The sequence below is a fragment of the Ovis canadensis genome, chromosome 12 (assembly GCF_042477335.2).
Source record: "Ovis canadensis isolate MfBH-ARS-UI-01 breed Bighorn chromosome 12, ARS-UI_OviCan_v2, whole genome shotgun sequence".
NCBI lineage: Eukaryota > Metazoa > Chordata > Mammalia > Artiodactyla > Bovidae > Ovis > Ovis canadensis.
Genome location: NC_091256.1, coordinates 66278471 through 66305359, shown reverse-complemented (window position 1 = coordinate 66305359; position 26889 = coordinate 66278471). Strand labels below are relative to the sequence as shown.

Genomic DNA, 26889 nt, shown 5'->3' with positions numbered 1-26889 from the left:
AGAGATGTACACTGAGTTTCCAGACTAAAAGAACCATATTGTTCCCTGCACAACAACACAAACCTGCCCATATCTCAACTAAAAGGATTTACTACTATGAGGCACTCTCTATATTTCTCTGAGAAATACTTTTTGTCCTTTTTAATAAATATAAAAAATAGGAAATAAGCTAGAAGTAAATACAAATTCACACACAAAAATACATTCACTGGTGACTTAATAACCAAATCCAAATGTCTGCATAACATCTCCTCACACTAATAAGCATTGTACCTTAAAATATTTTTTCTGTGTCATTTAAGTTGACTGATTAATACAGAATTCAACATTCTAAGCCATGTATCTTTTCCTTTCCAGACACAAAACCACTTATCTATAGGAAGCAGAAAATGGGGAGTGGGGGCAGGGTGGCAAGGGGAGCAAAGCTTTATACTGCACTCATGCAGCAGTATTCAAATACCGTGTTCTATATAGATCTCAATACCGTCTTCAATATAGATCTCTAGTAGCTCAGCTGGTAAAGAAACCACCTACAATACAGGAGACCCCGGTTTGATTCCTGAGTCAGGAAGATCTGCTGGAGAAGGGATAGGCTACCCACTCCAGTATTCTTGGGTTTCCCCGGTGGCTCAGCTGGTAAAGAATCCGCCTGCAACTCGAGAGACCTGGGTTCAATCCCTGGGTTGAGAAGATCCTGTGGAGAAGGAAAAGGCTACCCACTCCAATATTCTGGCCTAGAAAAATCTATGGACTGTAAAGTCCATGGAGTCGCAAAGAGTTGGACACAACTGAGCGGCTCACTTTCACTTCACACCATAGAAACTCAACATTCTCTGTCACTTCCAGAAATCCAAATATTCATACAACTAAATTTAACTGAACATGTACACTACGTAAGAGTCACTATACTCAACATTTGGGGTTACATGAGTGAATAAGGCAAACAAGATGTCTCCTCTCCTGGAGCTTATAGCTCGTGAGGAAACAAGCAAGGAAGGAAGGAAATCCCAAATCATTCAACAGGCTATGAAGAAAACACAACAGCCTAATATAGCAAAGAAGAGCTGTAAGGAGTATACAGACGACTTAAAGGGAGGTAGTAGGAAAAGACTCTCTGAAAGGGAAATATTTGAGCTGAAAGCAGGAAGATTAAAAAAAAAGAACCTTATGTTAAACAATCTGCTCAGTGACAAAGGGGTTAATAAGTCAGGGAGGAAGGACAAGTTCAGTTTAGTATAGTTGCTCACTAGTAGCCAACGCTTTCCAACCCCATGTACTGCAGCACGCCAGGCTTCCCTGTCCATAACCAACTCCCGGACTTTACTCAAACTCATGTCCATCGAATCGGTGATGCCTTTAATCTTTCCCAGCATAAGTCTTTCCCAGTGACTCAGTTCGCATCACGTGGCCAAAGTATTGGAGTTTCAGCTTCAACATCAGTCCTTCCAATGAATATTCAGGATTGATTTCCCTGAGAATTGACTGGTATTATTTCCTTGCAGTCCAAAAACTCTCAAGACTCTTCTACAATACCACAGTTCAAAGCATAAATTTTTCTGCGCTCAGCTTTCTTTATAATCCAACTCTCACATTCATACATGACCACTGGAAAAACCATAGCCTTGACTAGACGGACCTTTGTTGACAAAGTAATGTCTCTGCTTTTGAATATGCTGTTCTAGGTTGGTCATAACTTTCCTTCCAAGGAGTAAGAGTGTTTTAATTTCATGGCTGCAATCACCATCTGCAGTGATTTTGCAACCCCAAAAAATAAAGTCAGCCACTGTTTCCACTATTTCCCCATCTATTTGCCATGATGTGATAGGACTGGATGCCATGATCTTCGTTTTCTGAATGTTGAGCTTTAAGCCAACTTTTTCACTCTCCTCTTTCACTTTCATCAAGAGGCTCTTTAGTTGTTCTTCACTTTCAGGGTGGAGTCATCTGCATATCCGAGGTTATTTATATCTCTCCCGGCAGTCTTGATTCCAGCTTGTGTTTCCTCCAGCCCAGAGTTCCTCATGATGTACTCTGCATATAAGTTAAATAAGCAGGGTGACAATATACAGCCTTGATGTACTCCTTTTCCCATTTGGAACCAGACTGTTGTTCCATGTCCAATTGTAACTGTTGCTTCCTGACTTACATACAGGTTTCTCAAGAGGCAGGTCAGGTGGTCTGGTTTTCCCATCTCTTTCAGAATTTTCCACAGTTTGTTGTGATCCACACAGTCAAAGACTGTGGCATAGTCAATAAACCAGGTTTTCTGGAACTCTCTTGCTTTTGTGATGATCCAGCAGATGTTGGAAATTTGATCTCTGGTCCCTCTGCCTTATCTAAAACCAGCTTGAACATCTGGAAGTTCACAGTTCACATACGGTTGAAGCCTGGTTTGGAGAATTTTGAGTATTACTTTGCTAGCCTGTGAAATGAGTGCAACTGTGTGATAGTGATAGTTTGAGCATTCTTTTGCATTGCCTTTCTTTGGGATTGGAATGAAAACTGACCTTTTCCAGTCCTGTGGCCACTGCTGAGTTTTCCAAATTTGCTGGCATATTGAGTGCAATGCTTTCACAGTATCATCTTTTAGGATTTGAAACAGCTAAACTGGAATTCCATTGCCTCCACTAGCTTTGTTCGTAGTGATGCTTCTTAAGGTCCACTTGACTTCGTATTCCAAGATGTCTGGCTCTAGGTGAGTGATCACACCATCATGGTTATCTTGGTCATAAAGACCTTTTTTTTACAGTTCATCTGTGTGTTCTTGCCACCTCTTCTTCATATCTTCTGCTTCTGTTAGGTCCATACCATTTCTGTCCTTTATTGAGCCCATCTTTGCATGAAATGTTCCCTTGGTATCTCTAATTCTCTTGAAGAGATCTCTAGTCTTTCCCATTCTATTGTTTTCCTCTATTTCTCTGCATTGATCACTGAGGAAGGCTTTCTTATCTCTCCTTGCTATTCTTTGGAATGCTGCATTCAAATGGGTATATCTTTCCTTTTCTCCTTTGCCTTTCACTTCTCTTCTTTTCTTAGCTATTTATAAGCCCTCCTCAGGCAATCATTTTACCTTTTTGCATTTCTTTTTCTTGGGGATGGTTTTGATCCCTGCCTCCTGTACAATGTCACGGACCTCTGTCCATAGTTCTTCCGGCACTCTGTCTATCAGATCTAATCCTTTGAATCTATGTCACTTCCACTGTATAATTGTAAGGGATTTGATTTAGGTCATACCTGAATGGTCTAGTGGTTTCCCCTACTTTCTTCAATTTAAGTCTGAATTTAGCAATGAGTTCATGATCTGAGCCACAGTCAGCTTCCAGTCTTGTTTTTGTTGACTGTATAGAGCTTCTCCATCTTTGGCTACAAAGAATAAAATCATTCATACTTTGGTATTGACCATGTGGTGATGTCCATGTCTTCTCTTGCGTTGTTGGAAGAGGGTGTTTGCTATGACTAGTGCGTTCTCTTGGCATAACTCTGTTAGCCTTTGACCTGCTTCACCTTGTACTCCAAGGCCAAATTTGCCTGTTACTCCAGGTACTCTTGACTTCTCACTTTTGCATTCCAATCCCCTATAATGAAAAGAACATCTTTTGGGGGGGTTAGTTCTAGAAGGTCTTGTAGGTCTTCATAGAACCATTCAACTTCAGCTTCTTCAGCATTACTGGCCAGGGCATAGACTTGGATTACCGTGATATTGAATGGTTTGCCTTGGAAACAAACAGATCATTCTGTCGCTTTTGAGATTGCATTCAATTACTGCATTTGGACTCTTTGTTGACTCTGATGGCTACTCCATTTCTTCTAAGGGATTCTTGCCCACAGTAATAGATAGAATGATCATCTGAGTTAAATTCACCCATTCCAATCCATTTTAGTTCACTGATTCCTAAAATGTCAATGTTCACTCTTACCATCTCCTGCTTGACCACTTCCAATTTGCCTTGATTCATGGACCTAACATTCCAGGTTCCTATGCAATACTGCTCTTTATTAATGTCAGACTTTACTTCCATTACCTGTCACATCACAACTGGGTGTTGTTTTTGCTTTGGCTCCGTCTCTTCATTCTTTCTGGAGTTATTTCTCCACTGTTCTCCAGTAGCATTTTGGGCACCTACCGACCTGGGGTGTTCATCTTTCAGTGCCCTATCTTCTTGCCTTTTCATACTGCTCATGGGGTTCTCAAGGTAAGAATACTGAAGTGGTTTGCCATTCCCTTCTCCAGTGGACCACATTTTGTAAGAACTCTCCAAGATGACCCATCCATCTTGGGTGGCCCTACACGGCATGGCTCATAGTTTCACTGAGCTAGACAAGGCTGTGGTCTCTGTTTGGTTAGTTTTCTGTGATTGTGGTTTCCATTCCATCTGCCGCTTCCCTGGTGGCTCAGACGTTAAAGCGTCTGCCTGCAATGTGGGAGACCAGGGTTCGATCCCTGGGTTGGGGAGATCCCCTGGAGAAGGAAATGGCAACCCACTCCAGTGTTCTTGCCTGGAGAATCCCATGGGCGGAGGAGCCTAGTGGGCCACAGTCCAAGGGGTCGCAAAGAGTCGGACACGACTGAGCAACTTCACTTTCTTTCTTTCTTTCTGATGGATAAGGATAAGAGGCTTATGGACACTTCCTGATGGGAGAGACAGATTGAGGGGGAATCTGGGTCTCGTTCTGATGGGCCATGCTCAATAAATCTTTAATCAAATTTTGTTGATGGGCAGGGCTGTGTTCCCTCCCTGTTGTTTGACCTGAGGCCAAACTATGGTGGAGGTAATGAAGATAATGGTGACCTCCTTTGAAAGGTCCCATGCAGGCACTGCTGCACTCAGTGCCCCTGACCCTGCAGCGGGCCACCGTCGACCCACGCCTCTGTCAGAGACCCCTGGACACTCATGGGCAAGTCTGGGTCAGTCTTTTGTGGGGTCACTGCTCCTCTCTCCTGGGTCCTGGAGCACACAAGGTTCTGTTTGTGCCCTCCAAGAGTCTGCTTCCCCATCCTATGTAAGTTCTGGTGGCTCTATGATGGGGTTAATGGCGACCTCCTCCAAGAGGGCTTATGCCATACCCAGGTCTGCTGAACCCAGAGCCCCTGCCCCTGAGGCAGGCCACTGCTGACCCGTAACTTCACAGGAGACACTCAAACACAATTCTGGCTCAGTCTCTGTAGGGGTCTCTGGGTCCTGATGCGCACAAGGTTTGAGCCCTCTCAGCAGACAAGTAGATCAGTGCTAAAGAATGCAGGACCTCGTAACCATGGTAAGTCTGACCCATGCCAAAAATTCCCCCAGAAATGTTCTTTTTCTCTAATTAGGTTGTTTTGTTCACTTTCTCATTAAAAAAAAAAAAAAAGGCTGCAATATCTCATTTTACCAGTAGGTGACACTAACACCATTACTCTCATCAAAAAAGGAGGAAAAAAAATTACTTTTCCCTTCAAGGTACAGTTGAAAAAACTACTTCCTAACATTATTGAAAAATCAAAGTTTCTAATAACATCAAAACAAAGAATAATTACTGCCAACTCCAAGGCATACCTTTCATTTATTTCTGCTAGGTATGTAAACATACTTCTTTTTTAAAACCCTTCAAGCACATTCATCTGTCCTCTAAAAGGTTTTTCTCATTTTGCATATTATGTGTGTGTGCTAAGTCGCTTTAGTTGTGTCTGACTCTTGGCAACCCTACAGACTGTAACCCGCTAGGTTCCCTCTGTCTGTGGGATTCTCCAGGCAACAACACTGCGGTGGGCTGCCATTTCCAGGTTATCTTCCTGACCCAGGGATCGAACCCGTGTCTCATGTTTCCTGCATTGGCAGGCGGGGACTTTACCACTAGCGCCACCTGGGAAGCCCTTGCATATTATATGCTTCTGAAAATGCAGTATGTATTAGCAGCAAGTTTTTACCCTTCCGGCTGCCCCATGAAAGCTTGATTGTCACGACATTACACACTTCAGGTGTTCTTTCTATGGCCAATCCTTCTTCAAATCCTTTTCAGTTACCACTCTTCTACTTGTCATTTAAATGTTGGAAATTCCCCAAATTCTGAGCTTTTTTTCTCTGATTCTTTGCCACTCACTCTTATTGCCAAGGATTTAAATAGCATCTATATACTGAAAGTCTCCCAAATTTCTATCCCAATCCTGATTTTGAATTCAACTCTTTGATATTTCCATGTGGAATTCTATCGGTATCTTAAAATGTGACCCAAGTGGAATTCCTAATGTCTCCTCCAAACTTGTTTCTTATTCAGATTCCCCATTTCTGAAGAACACCACCTTCTACTCAGATGCACAAACAAAAAATCTGGTTATCATCCTTGATTCATCTCTGCTTCTTCATTCCTCTCATTACCAAGTCATGTCAATCTCACTTTCAAAATAAACCCCACATCTATCTCTCTACATCAATTTTACAAACCTAATCCAAGCCATGATCTCACCTATTATAACAGTCTCCTAACCCATCTCCTTCTTCCAGTCTTCTCCTCCCTCATCTACTAACTAAGCAGCCAAAGAAATCTTTTGGAAAGCTAAATTGGATTACATTAAAGCTCCAGAGTAAAATATTTTCACTAAAATTCAAACAAAATCCAAACTCCCTGCCATGACTTAAACGCCTGACACACCCTTGCATCTGTCACCTTTCATTACAGCTCTTTAGTCATGGAAAGTTCATTCCCACTTTAGGTCTTAGCACTTACCCTCTGCCTTCATATGGCTGACTCCTAAAGGTATACCTGCCATTCATAGACTCAACAAATATTTAATGAGTCCCTACTACGTGACAGAAATCCTAATGGGAACTAGAGACTAACTAGTTAGTGAGATGAATGTAGGCCCAATTTTCTTAGACCTAACATTCTTACGGATGTGTTAAATAATACAGAAGAAAGTAAATTAGGATCATCTATTGGAATAAGCACTGGAAAAGATGCTGAGAAGGCAGGAGGCAATATGGATTCAATTGACATTTGGATTTAATAATGATGAGCAAATCATGGAAAGAACTAGGGAGAAACAATTTCACGTAGAAAAAACAGCAAATACTGGGTTGGACAAGAAGTTTGTTCGGATTTTTCAACATGATGTTTCAAACAATCTTCTTAGCCAATCCAATCAAACCAAGATATAAGAGAAGGCTGGCTTAGTTTCTAGTGGGGCCACTGCTCCTTTCTCCTGGGTCTTGGTGCGCACAAGGTTTTGTCTGTGCCCTCCGGGAGTCTGTGTCCACAGACATAGCTGCACTCATCTCACATGAGTAATAGCAAAGTAACGCCCAAAATTCTCCAAAATAGCTGTCTGTGGGGTCGCACAGAGTCAGACACGACTAAAGGCAACTAAGCAGGAGCAGCAGCAGGCTTCAATAGTACACGAACCAAGAACTTCCAGATGTTCAAACTAGATTTAGAAAAGGCACAGGAACCAGAGATCAAATCGCCAACATCTGTTAGATCACAGAAAAAGAAAATTCCACAAAACATCTACTTCTGCTTTACTGACTACACCAAAGCCTTTGGCTGTGTGGATTACGACAAACTGTGGAAAATTCTTCAAGAGATGGGAATACCAGATCACCTGACCTGCCTCCTGAGAAATCTGTATGCAGGTCAAGAAGCAGCAGTTAGAACTGGACATGGAACAACAGACTGGTTCCAAACTGCAAAAGGAGTACGTCAAGGCTGTATATTGTCACCTGCTTATTTAACTTATATGCAGAGTACATCATGCAAAATGCCAGGCTGGATGAAACAAAAGCTGGAAACAAGACTGCCGGGAGAAATATCAATAACCTCAGATACGCAGATGATACCACCCTTATGGCAAGAAAGTGAAGAGGAACGAAACAGCCTTGATGAAGCTAAAAGAGGAAAGTGAAAAAACTGGCTTAAAACTCAACATTCAGAAAACGAAGATCATGGCATCCAGTCCCATCACTTCATGGCAAACAGATGAGGAAACAATGGAAACAGTGAGAGACTTGATTTTCTTGGGTTCCAAAATCACTGCAGATGGTGACTGTAGCCATGAAATTTTTATAAAAGATGCTTGCGCCTTGGGAGAAAAACAGTCACAAACCTAGACAGCATATTAAAAAGAAGAGGCACTACTTTGCCAACAAAGATCCAACTAGTCAAAGCTATGGTTTCCCCAGTAGTCATGTATAATGTAAGAGTCAGACCATAAAGAAGGCTGATCAGTGAAAAATTGATGCTTTTGAACTGTAGTGCTAGAGAAGACTTTTGAGAGTCCTTGGACTCCAAGGAGATCAAACCAGTCAATCCGAAAAGAAACTAACCTTGAATATTCATTGGAAGGACTGATGCTAAAGCTGAAGCTCCAATACTTTGGCCACCTGATGTGAAGAACAGACTCATTGGGGAAAGACCCTAATGCTAGGAAAAACTGAAAGCAGGAGAAGGGGACGAGAGAGGATGAGATGGCTGGATGGCATCACCGACTCGATGGACATGAATTTGAGTGAACTCTGGGAGTTGGTGATGGACAGGGAAGCCTGGGCATGCTGCAGTCTGTGGGGTCACAAAGAGTCAGAGACGACTGAATTGAACTGAGAGAGAGAGAAGTTGCTCACTCGTGTCTGACTCTTTGCAATCCCATGGACTGTAGCCTACCAGGCTCCTCCATCCACCCAACTTTCCAGGCAAGAATACTAGACTGCTGCTGCTGCTGCTGCTAAGTCACTTCAGTCATGTCCGACTCTGTGTGACCCCAGAGACAGCAGCACAACAGGCTCCCCCGTCCCTGGGATTCTCCAGGCAAGAACACTGGAGTGGGTTGCCATTTCCTTCTCCAATGCATGAAAGTGAAAAGAGAAAGGGAAGTCACTCAGTCGTGTCTGACTCTGTAACCACATAGACGGCAACCCACCAGGCTCCTTCATCCATGGGATTTTCCAGGCAAGAGTACTGGAGTGGGGTGCCATTGCCTTCTCTGAAGAGTACTGGAGTGGGTTGTCACTAAAGAGAAGGTTTACTGAGAAACAGAAAGGAGGCCATGAGAGCTTCAAAATAATAACTATAGGTCAGAATACAGTTGTCCGTCAGTATCCATGGAGAATTGATTCTAGGACCCACCACAGACACCTGAATCCACAGATGCTCAAGTATCATAATTGACATTCCATATCCTTGATTTGTCACCTGTGGCTTTAACCAACCAGACTGCGTAGTACTGTAGTATTATTTGAAAAAAAAAAAAATCTATGTATATGTAGACTCAGACAGTTCAAACCCATGTTGTTCAAGGTCAACTATACTTGGTATGAAATGAAATATAGATAGAAAGGCAGAGAGCCTGAGGTCACCCCTGACACTAAGGCTATCTAAATATACCCCCGCCACAATCCCAACTGTGTCTTCCCCCAAAGGATTCTCTTCAGTTCAGTTCAGTTGCTCAGTTGTGTCCAACTCTTTGCGACCCCATGAACTGCAGCACTCTAGGCCTCCCTGTCCATCACCAACTCCCGGGGTCCACCTATACTCATGTCCATTGAGTTGGTGATGCCATCCAACCATCTTATCCTCTGTCATCCCATGCTCCTCCTGCCTTCAATCTTTCCCAGCATCAGGGTCTTTTCAAATGAGTCAGCTCTTCCCATGAGGTGGCCAAAGTATTGAAGTTTCAGCTTTAACATTGGTCCTTCCAATGAACACCCAGGACTGATCTCCTTTAGGATGGACTCGTTGGATATCCTTGCAGGCTGAGAGACTTTCAAGAGTCTTCTCCAACACCACAGTTCAAACGCATCAATTTTTCTGCACTCAGCTTTCTTTACAGTCCAACTCTCATATACATGACTACTGGAAAAACCATAGCCTTGACTAGACAGACCTTCATTGACAAAGTAATGTCTCTGCTTTTTAATACGCTGTCTAGGTTGGTCATAACTTTCCTTCCAAGGAGTAAAAGTCTTTTCATTTCATGGCTGCAGTCACCATCTGCAGTGATTTTGCAACTTCCCAAAAACTAAAGTCAGCCACTGTTTCCCATCTATTTGCCACGAAGTGATGGGACCAGATGTCATGATCTTAGTTTTCTGAATGTTGAACATGAAGCCAGCTTTTTCACTCTCCACTTTCACTTTCATCAAGAAGCTCTTTAGTTCTTCTTCACTTTCTGCCATAACAGTAGTGTTATCTGCATATCGGAGGTTATTGATATTTCTCCCAGCAACCTTGATTCCAGCTTGTGCTTCCTCCAGCCCAGCGTTTTTCATGATGTACTCTGCATATAAATTAAATAAGCAGGGTGACAATATACAGCCTTGACGTACTCCTTTTCCTATCTGGAACCAGTCTGTTGTTCCATGTCCAGTTCTAACTATTGCTTCCTGACTTGCATACAGGTTTCTCAAAAGGAAAGTCAGGTGGTCTGGTATTCCCATCTTTTGAAGAATTTTCCACAGTTTTTTGTGATCCACACAGTCAAAGGCTTTGGCATAGTCAATAAAGCAGAAATAGATGTTTTTCTGGAACTCTCTTGCTTTTTCCATGATCCAGCGGATATTGGCAATTTGATCTCTGGTTCCCCTGCCATTTCTAAAACCAACTTGAACATCTGGAAGTTCACGGTTCACGTATTGCTGAAGCCTGGCTTGGAGAATTTTGAGCATTACTTTGCTAGCATGTGAGATGAGTGCAATTGTGCAGTAGTTTCAGCATTCGTTGGTATTGCCTTTCTTAGAGATTGGAATGAAAACTGACCTTTTACAGTCCTGTGGCCACTGCTGAGTTTTCCAAATTTGCTGGAATATTGAGTGCAGCACTTTTACAGCATCATCTTTCAGGATTTTAAATAGCTCAACTGGAATTCCATCGCCTCCACTAGCTTTGTTCATAGTGACGCTTCCTAAGGCCCACTTGACTTCCCATTCCAGGATGTCTGGCTCTAGGTGAGTGATCACACCATCGTGATTATCTGGGTTGTGAAGATCTTTTTTGTACAGTTCGTCTGTGTATTCTTGCCACCTCTTTTTAATATCTTCTGCTTCTGTTAGGTCCAGACTATTTCTGTCCTTTATCGAGCCCATCTTTGCATGAAATGTTCCCTTGGTATCTCTAATTTTCTTGAAGAGATCTCTAGTCTTTCCCATTCTGTTGTTTTCCTCTGTTTCTGTGCATTGATCGCTGAGGAAGGCTTTCTTATCTCTCCTTCGTATTCTATGGAACTCTGCATTCATATGGGTATATCTTTCCTTTTCTCCTTGCTTTTCACTTCTCTTCTTTTCACAGCTATTTGTAAGGCCTCCTCAGATAGCCATTTTGCCTTTTTGCATTTCTATTTCTTGGGGATGGTCTTGATCCCTGTCTCCTGTACAATGTCAGGAACTTCCATCCATAGTTCATCAGGCAATCTATCTATCAGATCTAGTCCCTTAAATCTATTTCTCACTTCCACTGTGTAACCATAAGCCATTTGATTTAGGTCATACCTGAATGGTCTAGTGGTTGACAGTTAAACTAACAGTTAATTCTGAATTAGCATGTAACTCAATACTAATGTGCATTGTGGTAGCTTATTCAAATAAGATGTCCATTTTTAATAGAGGTTTTCTTTATCCCAAGAGAATGTCAGATATAATGTCATGCTAACAAGAAAACTAATAGTTTATTATATGTAATTTTGTGACCTCTTCCAAACATAGCCTGGCACCTCTCATTCTACTCAAAATTAAGACAGCTTTTAATACAAACATCACAACCCTGCCTTGAAGGGCCTTAAAGATACTTTTAGAAGTTTGCCAAGTACTACTACTATCTTAGTAGTGAAGTTATTACTAGTAGCTTCACTACTAAAGCAGGGTGAAGGAGGAAATTTTTTTAAATGGTTTAAAACTCATTATTAAAACAACTAAGATCATGGCATCCAGTCCCATCACTTCATGGCAAATAGAAGGGCAAAAGGTGGAAGCAGTGACAGATTTCCTCTTCTTGGACGCTAAAATGGCAGAAGGTGACTGCAGACATGGAATTAGAGGATGATCGCCTCATGGCAGGCAGGAAAGCTACGACAAGCCTAGACAGAGTGTTAAAAGCAAAGACATCACTTTGCCAGAAAAAGGCCTTTGTAGTCAAGGCAATGGTCTTTCCAGTAATCATGTACAGATATGAGAACTGGACTATAAAGAAGGCAGAGTGCCAAAGAATTGATACTTTCAAACTGTGGTGACTCTTGAGAGTCCCTTGGAGTGCAAGGAGATCAAACCAGTAAATCTTAAGGGAAATCAACGCTGAATATACATTGGAAGGACTGATGCTGAAGCTGAAGCTCCAATACTTTGGCCACCTGATGCAAACAGCCAATTTATTGGAAAAGACCGTGATGCTGGTAAAGATTGAAGGCAGAAGAGGGTGACAGAGGATGAGATGGTTGGATGGCATCACTGGTTCAATGGACATGAACTTGGGCAAACTCCAAGAGATGCTGAGAGACAGGGAATCCTGGCATGCTGCAGTCCATAGGGTCGCAAAGAGTCAGACACAACTTGGCAACTGAACAACAACTAATACCTTACAGGATTGAAGACTGCTTTGAACCTGAATAGAGACAACATGCTCATCAAATTTGCACACAAACACAACGAAAGGCAATACTTTAAAGTGCAAAGAATGAAAAGTCAATACTTAAAATATTTCCACCAGCAAGTAATAAGATTTACTTTTCAATAGTCTTTTCAATAAATAGTGTTGGGAAAATTAGATATCAAAATGCAAAAGAATGAAGTTGGACCCCAACCTCACACCATACACAAAACTCAATTCAAAATGGATTATAAACCTAAATATAAGAATTAAAACTATAAAACTCTTAGCATAAAACATAGGAGTAAATCTTCATGTCTTTGGATTAAGGATGGTTTCTGATATGACAGTAAAAGCACAAGTGGCAGAAGAAAAAAATAGTTAAAACAGTTAAAAGAAAATCAGTTAAATACATTGAAATTTAAAATGCACTAAAAATGACACCATGAAAAAGTGAAATCTACAGGATGAGAAAATATTTACAATAGTTGATTATCCAGATTAAATGAGGAACTCTTACAAGTCAATAATAAAAAGACAAATAATTAAACTTCTGTTACGAGCTAAACAGCGTGGACATTATCACTTTCTTCCCTATAAGAAGAAAAGGCTGGACAAACCAAAAAGCAAAGTTTTTTGGATTCATCAGAAAACTGAGCTCACAGGACAAACCGCCATTTCAAATCTGGGGCAAGCAAGAGAAAGACAGCAAGTAAGAGCTGCTAGAGCCACAAGCTGGAAGGAACACTTAAATGCTAATTTTGACAAACTGCTGGAAGCTAGGTATGGGATTTGAGTGTGGGAGTGGACAGTGGGTTGTGGAAGGGTGGCTTCAAATTTTTTCATATTTAGTTAGTACTTAATAAGTAATAATAAAGAAATTTCTAACATTCAAAAAAGAAGAAAATATTGAAATAACTACATTGATTTTAGACAAAGCAGACTTCAGAACTAGAAAGATTATCAGACATAAAGGAGAGTATTATAAAATAATAAGAGGTCAATTCTCTGAGAAAATATAACAATCTGCACTGAGTATGCACATAACAAGAGGGCATCAAATTACTTGAGGCAAAAACTGGTAAAATTTGAAAGGAAAAACAGAAAATCCACTATTATAGTTGGAGATTTCAACACCTCTATCTGAAACTGACAGATCAAGCAGACAGAAAATTACGCAAGAAATACAAGACCTAAATAGCACTATTAATCAACCTGATCTAATTGATGTTTATAAAATACTAATCATTAAAGAGAAGAATGTACTTTCTCACAGGGAACATTCACCAACGGAGACCATGTTCTTGGACCATAAAACGCTCCTTGGTAAATTTTTAAAAGTTCGGTTCAGTTGCTCAGTTGTGTCCGACTCTTTGCGACCCCATGAATCGCAGCACGCCAGGCCTCCCTGTCCATCACCAACTCCCAGAGTTCACTCAAACTCATGTCCATCGAGTCGGGGTTGCCATCCAGCCATCTCATCCTCTGTCGTCCCCTTCTCCTCCTGCCCCCAATCCCTCCCAGCATCAGGGTCTTTTCCAATGAATTAACTTTTCGCACAAGGTGGCCAAAGTACTGGAGTTTCAGCTTTAGCATCAGTCCTTCCAATGAACACCCAGGTCTGATCTCCTTTAGGATGGACTGGCTGGATCTCCTTGCAGTTCAAGGGACTCTCAAGTCTTCTCCAACACCACAGTTCAAAAGCATCAATTCTTCGGCAACTATACAAATATTATCAAACTCATAATAGAATTAAACTAGAAATCAAGAACAGATAGCCTGGAAATTCCCAAATATTTGGAAATTAAATAACATATGCCTAAGTAACCATGAATCAAAGACAAAACAGGTAAGATTTTAAATACTTTTAACTAAACAAAAATGAAAATATAACACATTAAAAGTTGTGGGATATAGTGAAAGCAGTACTTAGAAATTTGTTGCACTGAATGCATACATCTAGGAAAGGAAAAACATCTAAAATCTAAAAAACATCTAAAAACTTACGCTTCCTTAGAAACCTTAGGAAACTAAAAAAAAAAAAAGAGGGGAAGTATATAAAAAATAATAAACAGAAATCGATGAAATTGAAATAGAAATGCAATACAGAAACATTTAACAACCAAAAGATGATTTTTTAAAAGATAAATAATATAGATTAAATTGATAAAAGGTCTAGCCAGGCTAAACAAGAAAAAGAGAATAGACAAACTAGCAATATCAAAAATGAAAGAAGGTCATCACTACCAATCCCCTGGATATCAACAGGATAATAAACAAATACTGCAAACAAGTCTATGCCCACAAATTTGGTAACTTAGATGAAATGGACCAGTTCCTTGAAAGACATAAAAGTACCAAACTTCACACCAGGAAAAATAGATAACCTGAACAGCTCTATATCTTTAAATAAATTTAACCAAAAATAATTGATAAGCTTCCAAAAGAGAAAGCACTTTTGGAACATAAATTTTTGGACATAAACAGCTTCACTGGCAATTCCAAAGATTAAGGAAGAAACAGCAGCAATTCTCCAAAATCTCTTCAAGAATATAAGAGAGGAAATACCTTCTAACTTACTCTATGAGGCCAGAATTGACCTAATATTAAAAACTAACACCAGAGTACAAGACAAGAAAACTATAGATAAAATATTATAAAATCATATTCAACAATGTTTAAAAAGAATTATACCTTAGGTATGTAAGACTGGCTCAAAAATTAATAAGCAAAAGTAAAATCACTATCATGTCAACTGATGCAACATCTGTTCATTATAAAAACTCTCAGTGAACCAGCAATTGATGGAACTGCCTCAACTTGGTAAAGAGTATCTACAAAAAAGAAAAAAAAAAACCCTGCAGCTAACATCATACTTAACTGTGAGAGACCGAAGAGACTGGACACTTTCCTTTAAAACTGGGAACCATGTAATGATATCCCGTCTCTCTCACCTCTGATCAACATTAAGAAATAAAACTGTCTTTATTCACAAATTACATAATATCATAAGAAATAAAAGCTATGAAGACTGAAAAGGAAGAAATAAAACTGTCTTTATTCACAGATTACATAATTATCTATGCAGAAAATCCCAAAAATCTATCCAAATTGAGTGAGTACAGAAAAGTCAATCTCTTCCCTACATACAAACAATAAAGAATTTGAATTTTTCATTTTTTAAAAAGCAATACCATTTGCAATAACACCAAACAAATGAAATAATTATGTAAAAAATCTATCAAAATACCTGTAGGATCTGTTCGTAAGTAGAAACCTACGAAACACTAATGAGAGAAATTAAAGAAGATGTAAAAGATGAAAAGATACTCAATGTTCACAGATCAGAAAATTCAGTATTGCTAAGATGCTGATTCTTTCCTATTTAAATACTTCAAATTCAAAAACTTTGATGTTTATAAAATACTAATCATAAAAGAGAAGAATGTACTTTCTCACAGGGAACATTCACCAAGGGAGACCATATTCTTTAAATGGTCTTTAATGGCAGTACCTTTAAATTCTTAACTTGTTAAGACTGAGTAAACATCTTTAGCACTCACCTATCGACACAAGGACAGGGACCATATCTATTTTTATTTTATTCACCAACACATCCCCAGCACAGCACCTATACATACTATGGACTCAATAAACATCTGTTTAACAAACAAGTCAATTATTTTGGATATAGCAGGCTAGACTCATGCATCAGATAGGAAGTTGTACTAAATGGATTCTAACTAATGTCACTTAATCTTAAGATTCTCATTCTACATAAAGTGCAGAAGAATTCCATTCCAACAAGACAATTCAAAATATAACCTACCAAGTCTACTATTATGCAGCAGAATAAACACTAAGCAAAATGTTACTTTTTCTTTATATATGGTGATTTGCTATCACATCAAATCAGAAAAAACAGCAGTTGGAAAATTTTCAGTCTTTTTTTTTTTTTAATTTTCAGTCTTTTAAATAACATGGACCTCCACTGTTCTCAAGACTAATACATCCATTTCAACTCAGCATGTAAAACAGAGCAATGCACAAAAACAAAGCTGCTTTTAAAATGCATTTTGTTAAAAGTCTGGCCTATTATAACCCCAAAATTATAATGCAAAAACTGACAAAGGATTTTTATATCTCTTCATGGAACAGAAGAAGAAAAAGAAAAAAAAACCACCAACACTGGGAACTACAGTCTAGGCATAAACATTTTTATTTTTAGGGCATTTTAATGGTATATGAGAATAAGAAAACTAAGCAGTGCTACAGAAAGTCTACTGTTTCTTCTATCCATCTTCTTCTCCTCTGCTCTAAACCCAAAAATGTTCTATAAACTGACTGACTTAAATTACTTAAACACACATTTCCCCCACACCTATGGTAATTCTGAGCTTCCCAGGTGGCACTAGTGGTAAAGAATCTGCCTGCCAATACAGGAGATATAAGAAACACGAGTTCAATCCCTGGGTTGCGAAGATCCCCTAGAAGAGGAGCCCATGCCAGTATTCTTGCCTAGAGAATCCCACGGACGGAGGAGTCTGGTGGGCTACAGTCAAAGTGCTCGCAAAGACTTGGACACGACTGAGCATCACAGCACATAGTAATTCTAGAATTTCTATTAAGTGAAACAGCTTTTCTTACTTTAATACCATATAATTTTTGTCAAATGAGCAATATATCTGTATTAACACCACACTTGGAGACCTAAAACTACAATTTTCACATGTACAAGAAACAGTACAACATTCAGCAAAGCCTAACTGGAAGCTATCTTCTTCCCAAAATAACCAAACACATTCAGAACTATAAAATCGTGGTGTGGTACACATGGTCCAGTTTCTTTCTGTGCCAAATGTGGTTGTTAGCCTACTTCTTCTTGCTTTAAGATTGAGGGCTTGTACCTATTCATTTTCAAGTGACTCTTGAACTAAAATAGGAAACTGAAAACATGAGTGTGAGCCAAAACTGGTAAGCTGGGAGATAACCAGACATGAAAATTAGAATGACTATAGTAGATCCATTATAACAGTGGAAACAGGAAATATTCTTAACTTACAGAAAGAAAACAGACATGAATAATTTAAAACATCATTTACCAACCATAATTCCTCTGTGATTTGAAGAATTAAGTTAGTCCTAGAAAAAACTACCATGACCTCTGTTTACTAAGCAGTCCATCTGCTATTCTAGTCATCCGGCAAGGGCCACACCAATAGTGTATGTATGCGTGTCCCTGCCTCTGATTCAAGGCACAGAAGGACCCTATTAATTCATATTATTTTAGTGGACACCCATTTCTACTTGTCCAGCAATACTCTCCAAATCTTTTTTTCTGAAAACAAGCTTTCCCTTTACCCAAATCACATGTATTTTATAAAACCTCAACCCTATGGCCGAACAGATCTAAAGGTGAACACTGAATCCAAACTAGACCAATTAACCCATAACCCTTCCTATAAATGGAGAAGGAAATGGCACCTACTCTAGTATTCTTGCCTGGAAAATCCCATGGACAGACGAGCCTAGTGGGCTATAGTGCATGAGGTCACAAAGAGTCAGACACGACTGAGAGACTTAACACTTTCTATAAATTCTTTTTGAATAAGCATGCTTAAATTGTGTCTGTCGCATGGCGTCTAATTAAGTCCTAACATAATTATATGCTAGCAATAAGATGTACAAGATATATTTCAATAGGCTGAAGATGGCCATATGGTTTCATATAGTAATATTTGTGGGAAAAGAAATATAGGTGAAGAGGAGAATCTGAAAAGCTGACAATAATTCCCAGATAAATGATACAGTGAAAGAAATGAAAGAAAGGGAAAAAGTAGATAAAACACTTACTTGAGATAACTGTAGGGAAAAAAGATAATACAAGTACTTATAGTCAAAGCATGATTTAAAAGGCAATAGAAGAATGTTTTATAACCAAAATAGGAAGCCATATAAGTAGGACAAAGAGGAATTTTAAATGGTTGGCACATTATGATTACTGCTATATATTTAATATTCCTATGTCAAAAAAACATACTGCAAGAGAGGAAAAAAAATTTAACCTAAGAATTTATATTAGGGAGGTGAGATGTGTGGAGTGATTGAGGTAGATCACATCACTGTTACCAACTTTTTACTTCCTCCCTATCACGGAATTGTACATTTATGCCCCTTGCCATGTTGATTTTTTAACATCCCCAATTGGAGTAAGTGAAGCAAAATATTTCCCTGCCCAAGTAAGTTTGGGCTTACCCATGTAATTTGCTTTGGTCAATGAATATCAATAAACAAAACCTGAACAGAGACTTCAAAGGTACTTGAGTTTTTTGACTTGGTTTCCTGAATTTCTGTCATTTATCATAAGAAGATGTACCAAGAAACTAGTGAATCCAAAATACAACATGAAAAGACCGGAATCCAATCTACAGCCTGACGAGTCTCCCTCACAGACTTACAGAACATGCATTAAAAACTAAATGTTTGTCATAAGCCAAACACTTCAGCATTGTTACACAGCATTACCAGAGTAATAGCTAATTCAGAGACTTACTATATTTAAATTCCTTCAGCATTATTATACAATCTTCAAATAAAAATCAGCTAAAGCTATCACTGCAACTAATACGTTAATCTCCAAAACGAGATTGATACACTTTTTAAACTATTGCCTAAAAAAATTCTAGTGCTCTATAATTTTCATTTATATTCCACTGAATTACAATGCACATCAATAGTCTATCCTTCTAATACTAACAACCTTAAGTATACTCAGTTGTGTAAAACTTTGACCCATGCATTACACTGCAGTTTAGAAAAGCCTATTCAGCAATATCTCATAGGCAATAATACAAATGAAAAATATTCTGAAAATAAAAACAATAAGAAATTCTAATGAAGACTAACTTTAACTCTAGATTTTCCTCTTCGTTTTTCCACAACTATATATGCAATCTATTCAAGAATAAAGTTGATGAAATTATATGCACTATACAGTCACTTTTTGCCTGGAAAACCAAGGATTGTCAGCTAAGCAATTCAGTCAGTATTCCAGAAACTTGGCTTAAGACTAATAGCCAGCTTTATGCCCAGCAGGTACAGACACATGGTCGAGAGGAAAAAATCCATCACATGACAGACTACACTAGGGAGTCCACTTAACTACAGTCCCCTTCCTCCGCTTGTCTAATAAAACCATCTAATACTTCGTATGTTGTATGCTGCTGCACAGAAGTACAAAACACAATCAACAATCTTGAGTTCTTTCTGGCCCACTGTGTTCATGGGAAAGGCATCTATCTCACTTCTGTGAACATGCTGGTTTATCTGAAAAATAGGAGGTTTGACTAACTGACCTCACTCTAAAAAATGTACACATCATTTATTTTCCGAATATATCTATAGATGAAGAAGAAACAGAATATAGATGAAAAGGCTGAGGCACAGAGAAATTAAGTAACTTCTCTAAAAAGTTAGAGAGTCAGAAGTAGAAGTTAGAAATCCTCTGTTAAGAAATCTATTTACTGCTGCTGCTACTGCTGCTAAGTCACTACAGTCGTGTTTGACTCTGTGCGACCCCATAGATGGAAGCCCACCAGATTTCCCTGTCCCTGGGATTCTCCAGGCAAGAACACTGAAGCGGGTTGCCATTTCCTTCTCCAATGCATGAAAGTGAAAAGTGAAAGTACTACCTTTCCAAGAGTTGGAAACTATTACACTACTATAACCCAAAGTGGGGTCCAGCTGCTCGCCACACAAAACCCAATGAAGAGGTGAGGCTGAAGGAAAGAAGTCTGCTTTATCTTGGATGCCAGCAAATGAGAAGAGGGCAGGGGATTCTGTCCAAAGGCAGATTAGAGCTTTTATAGGCTGAGGGAGGGGGCTACATCCAGAAACAGCATAGTCAGATCTGATATGTGTCTTGAAATTGGTCAGTGGTCTGACCAGCATCATCTTGATTGTTTTAAGTATGGATAATCTTCAGTTCCAGGATTGGTTTGTTTCCATTTCTTGAAGCCAGTTCTCGGAACTGTGGCAATTTATGTCATTGCTACAGTCTGGTCATCACATAGTTACCTTCTTCCACCTGGTGAGGGTTTCAGTATCTACAAGACAGCCCATAGGATATGGCTCAGAATATTATCTATAGCCCCTGAGAAGGAACTAAAGGTCCTTAACTATGTTTAGTGATTATTATTATTTGGTCTCCTTTGTTTGTTTTCCTTTGTTTCTGCATGTTATCACTTCTTTGATTAAACTTACTCTTTGGCTAAACTCATTCTTTGGCTAAAGACAAAAGGCAAGCAGAGAACATGGGGGGACAAAGCAAATAAGGTCCTGCTCTCTTTGACTACTGCAAATATTTTCATCTTATTATCCCTTTTGCCTTCACATAATATACTCTAGAAAGTATACCAAATCCCCAAGAGACCTATATGCAGGTCAGGAAGCAACAGTTAGAACTGGACATGGAACAACAGACTGGTTCCAAATAGAAAAAGGAGTACGTCAAGGCTGTATACTGTCACCCTGCTTATTTAACTTATATGCAGAGTACATCATGAGAAATGCTGGGCTGGAAGAAGCACAAGCTGGAATCAAGATTGCCGGGAGAAATATCAATAACCTCAGATATGCAGATGACACCACCCTTATGGCAGAAAGTGAAGAGGAACTAAAAAGCCTCTTGATGAAAGTGAAAGTGGAGAGTGGAAAAGTTGGCTTAAAGCTCAACATTCAGAAAACGAAGATCATGGCATCTGGTCCCATCACTTCATGGGAAATAGATGGGGAAACAGTGGAAACAGTGTCAGACTTTTTTTGGGGGGGGGCTCCAAAATCACTGCAGATGGTGACTGCAGCCATGAAATTAATAGATGCTTACTCATTGGAAGAAAAGTTATGACCAACCTACATAGCATATTCAAAAGCGGGGACATTACTTTGCCAACAAAGGTCCATCTAGTCAAGGCTATGGTTTTTCCAGTGGTCATGTATGGATGAGAGAGTTGGACTGTGAAGAAACTGAGCACCGAAGAATTAATGCTTTTGAACTGTGGTGTTGGAGAAGACTCCTGAGAGTCCCTTGGACTGCAAGGAGATCCAACCAGTCCATTCTGAAGGAGATCAGCCCTGGGATTTCTTTGGAAGGAATGATGCTAACGCTGAAACTCCAGTACTTCGGCCACCTCATGCAAGAGTTGACTCATTGGAAAAGACTCTGATGCTGGGAGGGATTGGAGGTGGGAGGAGAAGGAGACAACAAAGGATGAGATGGCTGGATGGCATCACTAACTCGATGGACATGAGTCTGGATGAACTCCGGGAGTTGGTGATGGACAGGGAGGCCTGGCGTGCTGCGATTCATGGGGTCGCAAAGAGTCGGACACGACTGAGTGACTGAACTGAACTGAACTGAAGCAGAATTTGGTAACAATAAGCAGAATTAAGAGAGGAAAGTAGTGAATTAACATTTACTGTTTATTTCCCATACAACTGGCACTAAGTTAACAGAAGATAATGGTCATTACCAATTTATTAGTTCTAGCATGGAGAGATTCAAAGTAGCAACCAAAACTTCATGAACTGGACAACCAGACATGGTTTCTGAAGCTAAGGAGAAGAATAAGGGTTTCCCTGTTGCTCTCTTTAACTATTTGATCTATACAAGCTCAGCAGTCAGGGGAGACTCAGTAATTGCCCAAGAAGACATTGCCCAAGCATCAACACAAATCAGGAAATTAAGTCAAAAGTGTTTTTTCTTCCCCCACTATTAGATCCCACATGCAAAGACCTGACTTCTGTCTTAGAAGCACAGGTCCTTCTGGGTATACTAGAACATTGAGTATTTCTAAGATGACTGACTTAACACCTTCCTGCTCATGAGAAGAATGTACAGTACACAAAAGCTTCTTGGCGTACAGTGTGAATGTATGTTTGTATGTGTGTATATATTTGTACCTGCCTAGTTCTACAGAATTACTGACCCACATAAAAGAGTTAAAATTCATGAAAATCCCTCAGATTAACTAGGTTTCAAGAAAAGCCATTTTCCCTTGATTTTAGAATTTCTAACAAAGGGATAATATATAATACTACTTCCTAATTTTTTCAGTAAAATGACTCAGCAAGATGCTTATGGAGAAAGTTAAGAAATGTGAAAAAAAGTTTTGAAATACTAAAAAAAGGATGTCCAAATTCTGTTGCACAAAACAAAAATAAAATACCAATAATATTCTGAAGAAGCTAATATTTCCTAAATATTACATTTCATAAGAAAACAGTTTCTATGAAATTATATGTCCTGTATCTACAAAAGCAAAGGGGAAGAGGGTCTTACTGAGTTGAAACTATAAACTAAAAACAGTTTTCACTGTTCAATGGAAAAAGAAGTCAAAATAAAAATTGTTCTAGTACTGGTTTCTTTTTTTTTTAATATTTATTTATTTGTTTATTCATTTGATGGCCTCAAGTCTTAGCTGTGGTATGTGGGACCTAGTTCCCTGACCAGGGATTGAACCCCGGGCCCCTGCACTGGGAGCACGGAATCCCAGCCACTGGACCACCAAGGAAGTCCCCTATACTGGTTTCTACTTTACAAGTTTTCACTCTCACAAGGCAAACAAAACCCAATGATACTTTATATCACTAGAAGAGTAAATTATTCAATGGCTTTATAACCATTTCTATTGAATATCCTACATGAAGGATGTTTTTCAAATGTTTTCTGATATTTTAAACAGGAAAAATGCAACAAAATACAAAACATCAGAAACCCAATATTTGATGGTTTCTCACCATCCTAAACCCACATGTCCATCTTGGTATTTGTCATGTCTTTGAATCCTGGGTTACAAGCCACAACAGTATGCTGCCATACTGGAGGTAAAGAATGGAGTGTTGCAGCCTCATGGTCCTCAATGCCATTCACACAGAATCCAGTTAATTTTTTAAGAACCTTTCGCTGTTGTTGCTAATGCTGAACATGTATTATTTGACAGGCATACTGAATATCTAAGAGACATTCCAAACTCAACACATTCAAAAATCATACTTTCGAACTTTCCCCCACCAACCTAACCAAGTCATCCCACACCACCCTCCTATAGACTTTCTCATCTTGCCTGATGGCAACTCCATCCTTCTAGTTACTCCAGCCAATATTAGAGTCTTGTTACTCCTTTTTCTCTCCTTCACCAATCCATCTCTTTCTCCCTCACTCGCTCCCTTTGACTTTACAGCTATACTGCCAACAAATTCCCTTGGTTTTCCCTTTAAATCACATCCAGAAATCATCCATTTCTCATTACTTCCCCTGCCATTATCCAGTTTTACCATCACCTATTACCTAAATTATTCTAAAAGCCTCCTAACTAATTTCCCTGTTTCTTTACTTGCTCCTCTATGGTCTATTTTCAAAAGCAACCAGAATGATACCTGTAGTTCTTACCTGTCCTCTGAATGATACCAGTAGTTCTTACCTGTCCTCTGAACCCTCCAAACACTCCTCCATTTCACAGATATAAAAGCCAAATAAGTTTCAATGCCATTACATGCCTGTACTACAAACTTATGCCTCCTCATTACTTTCCTCACCTCATCTTACTTTACCTTTGTGACTTATTCCCTACAATTCTCTGCCTGGTTGCCTCAACTCCACCTAAAGGAGCTCCTTACTTTCTCCTAACTGAGCGACTAAACTGACTCTCTCTCAAACACTCCTGACGCCCATACTCTGATTGTTTCAAAACAGAACACTCTTCTCCCAGATGTCTGCTTGACTAACACTTTTAGTCCCCTGTTCATGTGCTGCGCTGTGCTTAATCGCTCAGTCGTGTCTGACTCTTTGAGACCCCATGGACTGCAGCCCATCAGGCTCCTTTGTCCAAGGGGATTCTCCAGGCAAGAATACTGGAGTGGGTTGCCATGCCCTCCTCCAGGGGATCTTCCCAACCCAGGAGCTGAACCAGTGTCTCCTGCATTGCAGGTGGATTCTTTACCAGCTGAGATAACACAGAAGCCCTATTCATAACTTTAATAACAGGTCCCCTCATCTGTTTCCCCATCACCAACTTCCAATACCCCTTTATCCTACTCTACTTACTCTTTTCCCAGAACACTTATTTTCTAACATACAATCAATTTCACTTTTGTATTATATTTGCTGCTATGCTAGAATGTATTAATAGCATCTTCAAAGGCAAGGATCTTTCTTTTATTCACTGATGTAGCCCAAGCACCTAGAAGAATGTCTGGCTTGCTGAATAAATGAATGTCCAAGATGAATAAACACAAAGTTCCTAAAACCCAAAGAGCCCTGTAACGCCTTCCAGCCTGATCAGCAATTCATCTCTAAAGGGACAGGATAAGAGCACTGCTGGTCTCTTTCACTGGGTAACTAACCAGCATACATTCTTAGAACTTCCAAGGGTTTATGATTTAATGAAATAACCAGAAGACAGAGTAAATTAAAATGTTAGAGACCTCCTTACCATTTTTCCCATTTATGCAACAAAAATGACAACACTTACTAGAGAGTCAGTCATATTAAGAAGCTACTGTTGATTTTTTTGAGAGTGTCAATACGTAGAATCATTCTGAGGAAGCCTTTAGCAATACATAGTGGAATACTTATTAATTAAATGATATGATAACTGAGATTTATTTCATATAATCTGGGATAAGAACAGGGGAAACTAGATTGTAATCATTTTAACATTGCTAAATTTGTAAAAGGTCATAGGAACACTTACATCATTTGCCCTGATTTTGCATATGTTCGGAAATTGTCAGAAAAAAAGGCAAACTAAGAATAACATGGAAAGTAAGTTTTTAAAAAAACAAAAACACAAAAACAAAAGCCTATATCTCCTTTAGCATCTAACACATTAGTGGTACCTAAATAATAAATAAATAAATGATGAAAGACTAAAGTATATGTCAAAACTAAACAACAGTTTCTATAAACTATCATAATGACAAGCAGACTAAAACAAAAATTAATGACTAAAGTTAGGCCCACTTTCAAAGAAAAATGAGATTCAAAGTGATGGTCACAGTGACTTCAGATGTGTATGGATGACTTGGACAGAATACGAACACAATGAAAAGTCTTCATATTTTTCCAAGATAAAAGGCAGTGCACTATATTCCAAAAAGGTCATTTATATAAATGCAAACTATATTTATCAAGGACAAGAGAACATGGTTGAAATTTTATGTACCAAATAACACTGCAGCATAATTACTAGAAATACAAGTATCGGTTCAGACTCCACACTCTCACTGCAGTAAGCACAGGTTCAATCCCTGGTCAGGGAACTAAGATTCTGCATGTCGTAAGGCATGGTCAAAAAAAAAGAAAAACAAATATAAGGACCAACTTGACTAGAAAACAAATATAGCAGGAAACAAAAATACTATCTCAATCCCAGAAAGAGCAAGTAAACAAAAAATTTTTAATCTTAGAACTATTAAGGTAATATAAACTAGATATAATAAAATTTTCATTCTTCAAAACGTACCTTCTAACACTGGCAGCAGTTTCAATAATCTTCTCAGCTGACTAAATCTAGTAAAATATTTGCCTAATATCAAGATGAGAGCTACCCATCATGCTCATGTACAGATAAATGTTTATCAGTTTTTAATTCACATTCAAGTAACTGGAAATATAGATCTAATGGATTAAGTTCAAAAAGGTATAAAATTTTCCCATCAGGAATAAAAACTGTTATTCATGACAGCTTACTCTGTTAATTTGCCAAAGAGTGAGATGAGAAACGCTCGTCTGGAAGAAGCACAAGCTGGAATCAAGACTGCCGGGAGAAATATCAATAACCTCAGATATGCAGATGACACCACCCTTATGGCAGAAAGTGAAGAGGAACTAAAAAGCCTCTTGATGAAAGTGAAAGTGGAGAGTGGAAAAGTTGGCTTAAAGCTCAACATTCAGAAAACGAAGATCATGGCATCTGGTCCCATCACTTCACGGGAAATAGATGGGGAAACAGTGGAAACAGTGTCAGACTTTTATTGTTTTGGGCTCCAAAATCACTGCAGATGGTGACTGCAGCCATGAAATTAAAAGACGCTTACAACTTGGAAGAAAAGTTATGACCAACCTACATAGCATATTGAAAAGCAGAGACATTACTTTGCCAATAAAGGTCTGTCTAGTCAAGGCTATGGTTTTTCCTGTGGTCATGTATGGATGAGAGAATTAGACTGTGAAGAAACTGAGCACCGAAGAATTGATGCTTTTGAACTGTGGTGTTGGAGAGGACTCCTGAGAGTCCCTTGGACTGCAAAGAGATCCAACCAGTCCATTCTGAAGGAGATCAGCCCTGG

At 39.2% G+C, this 26889-nt stretch overlaps 1 protein-coding gene across 6 annotated transcripts in view; it reads right to left on the bottom strand.

The window, feature by feature from the left end:
- The window catches only part of RABGAP1L (RAB GTPase activating protein 1 like), a 726983-nt gene that overhangs the window by 651350 nt on the left and 48744 nt on the right, over positions 1–26889 (bottom strand). The window lies entirely within an intron of this gene.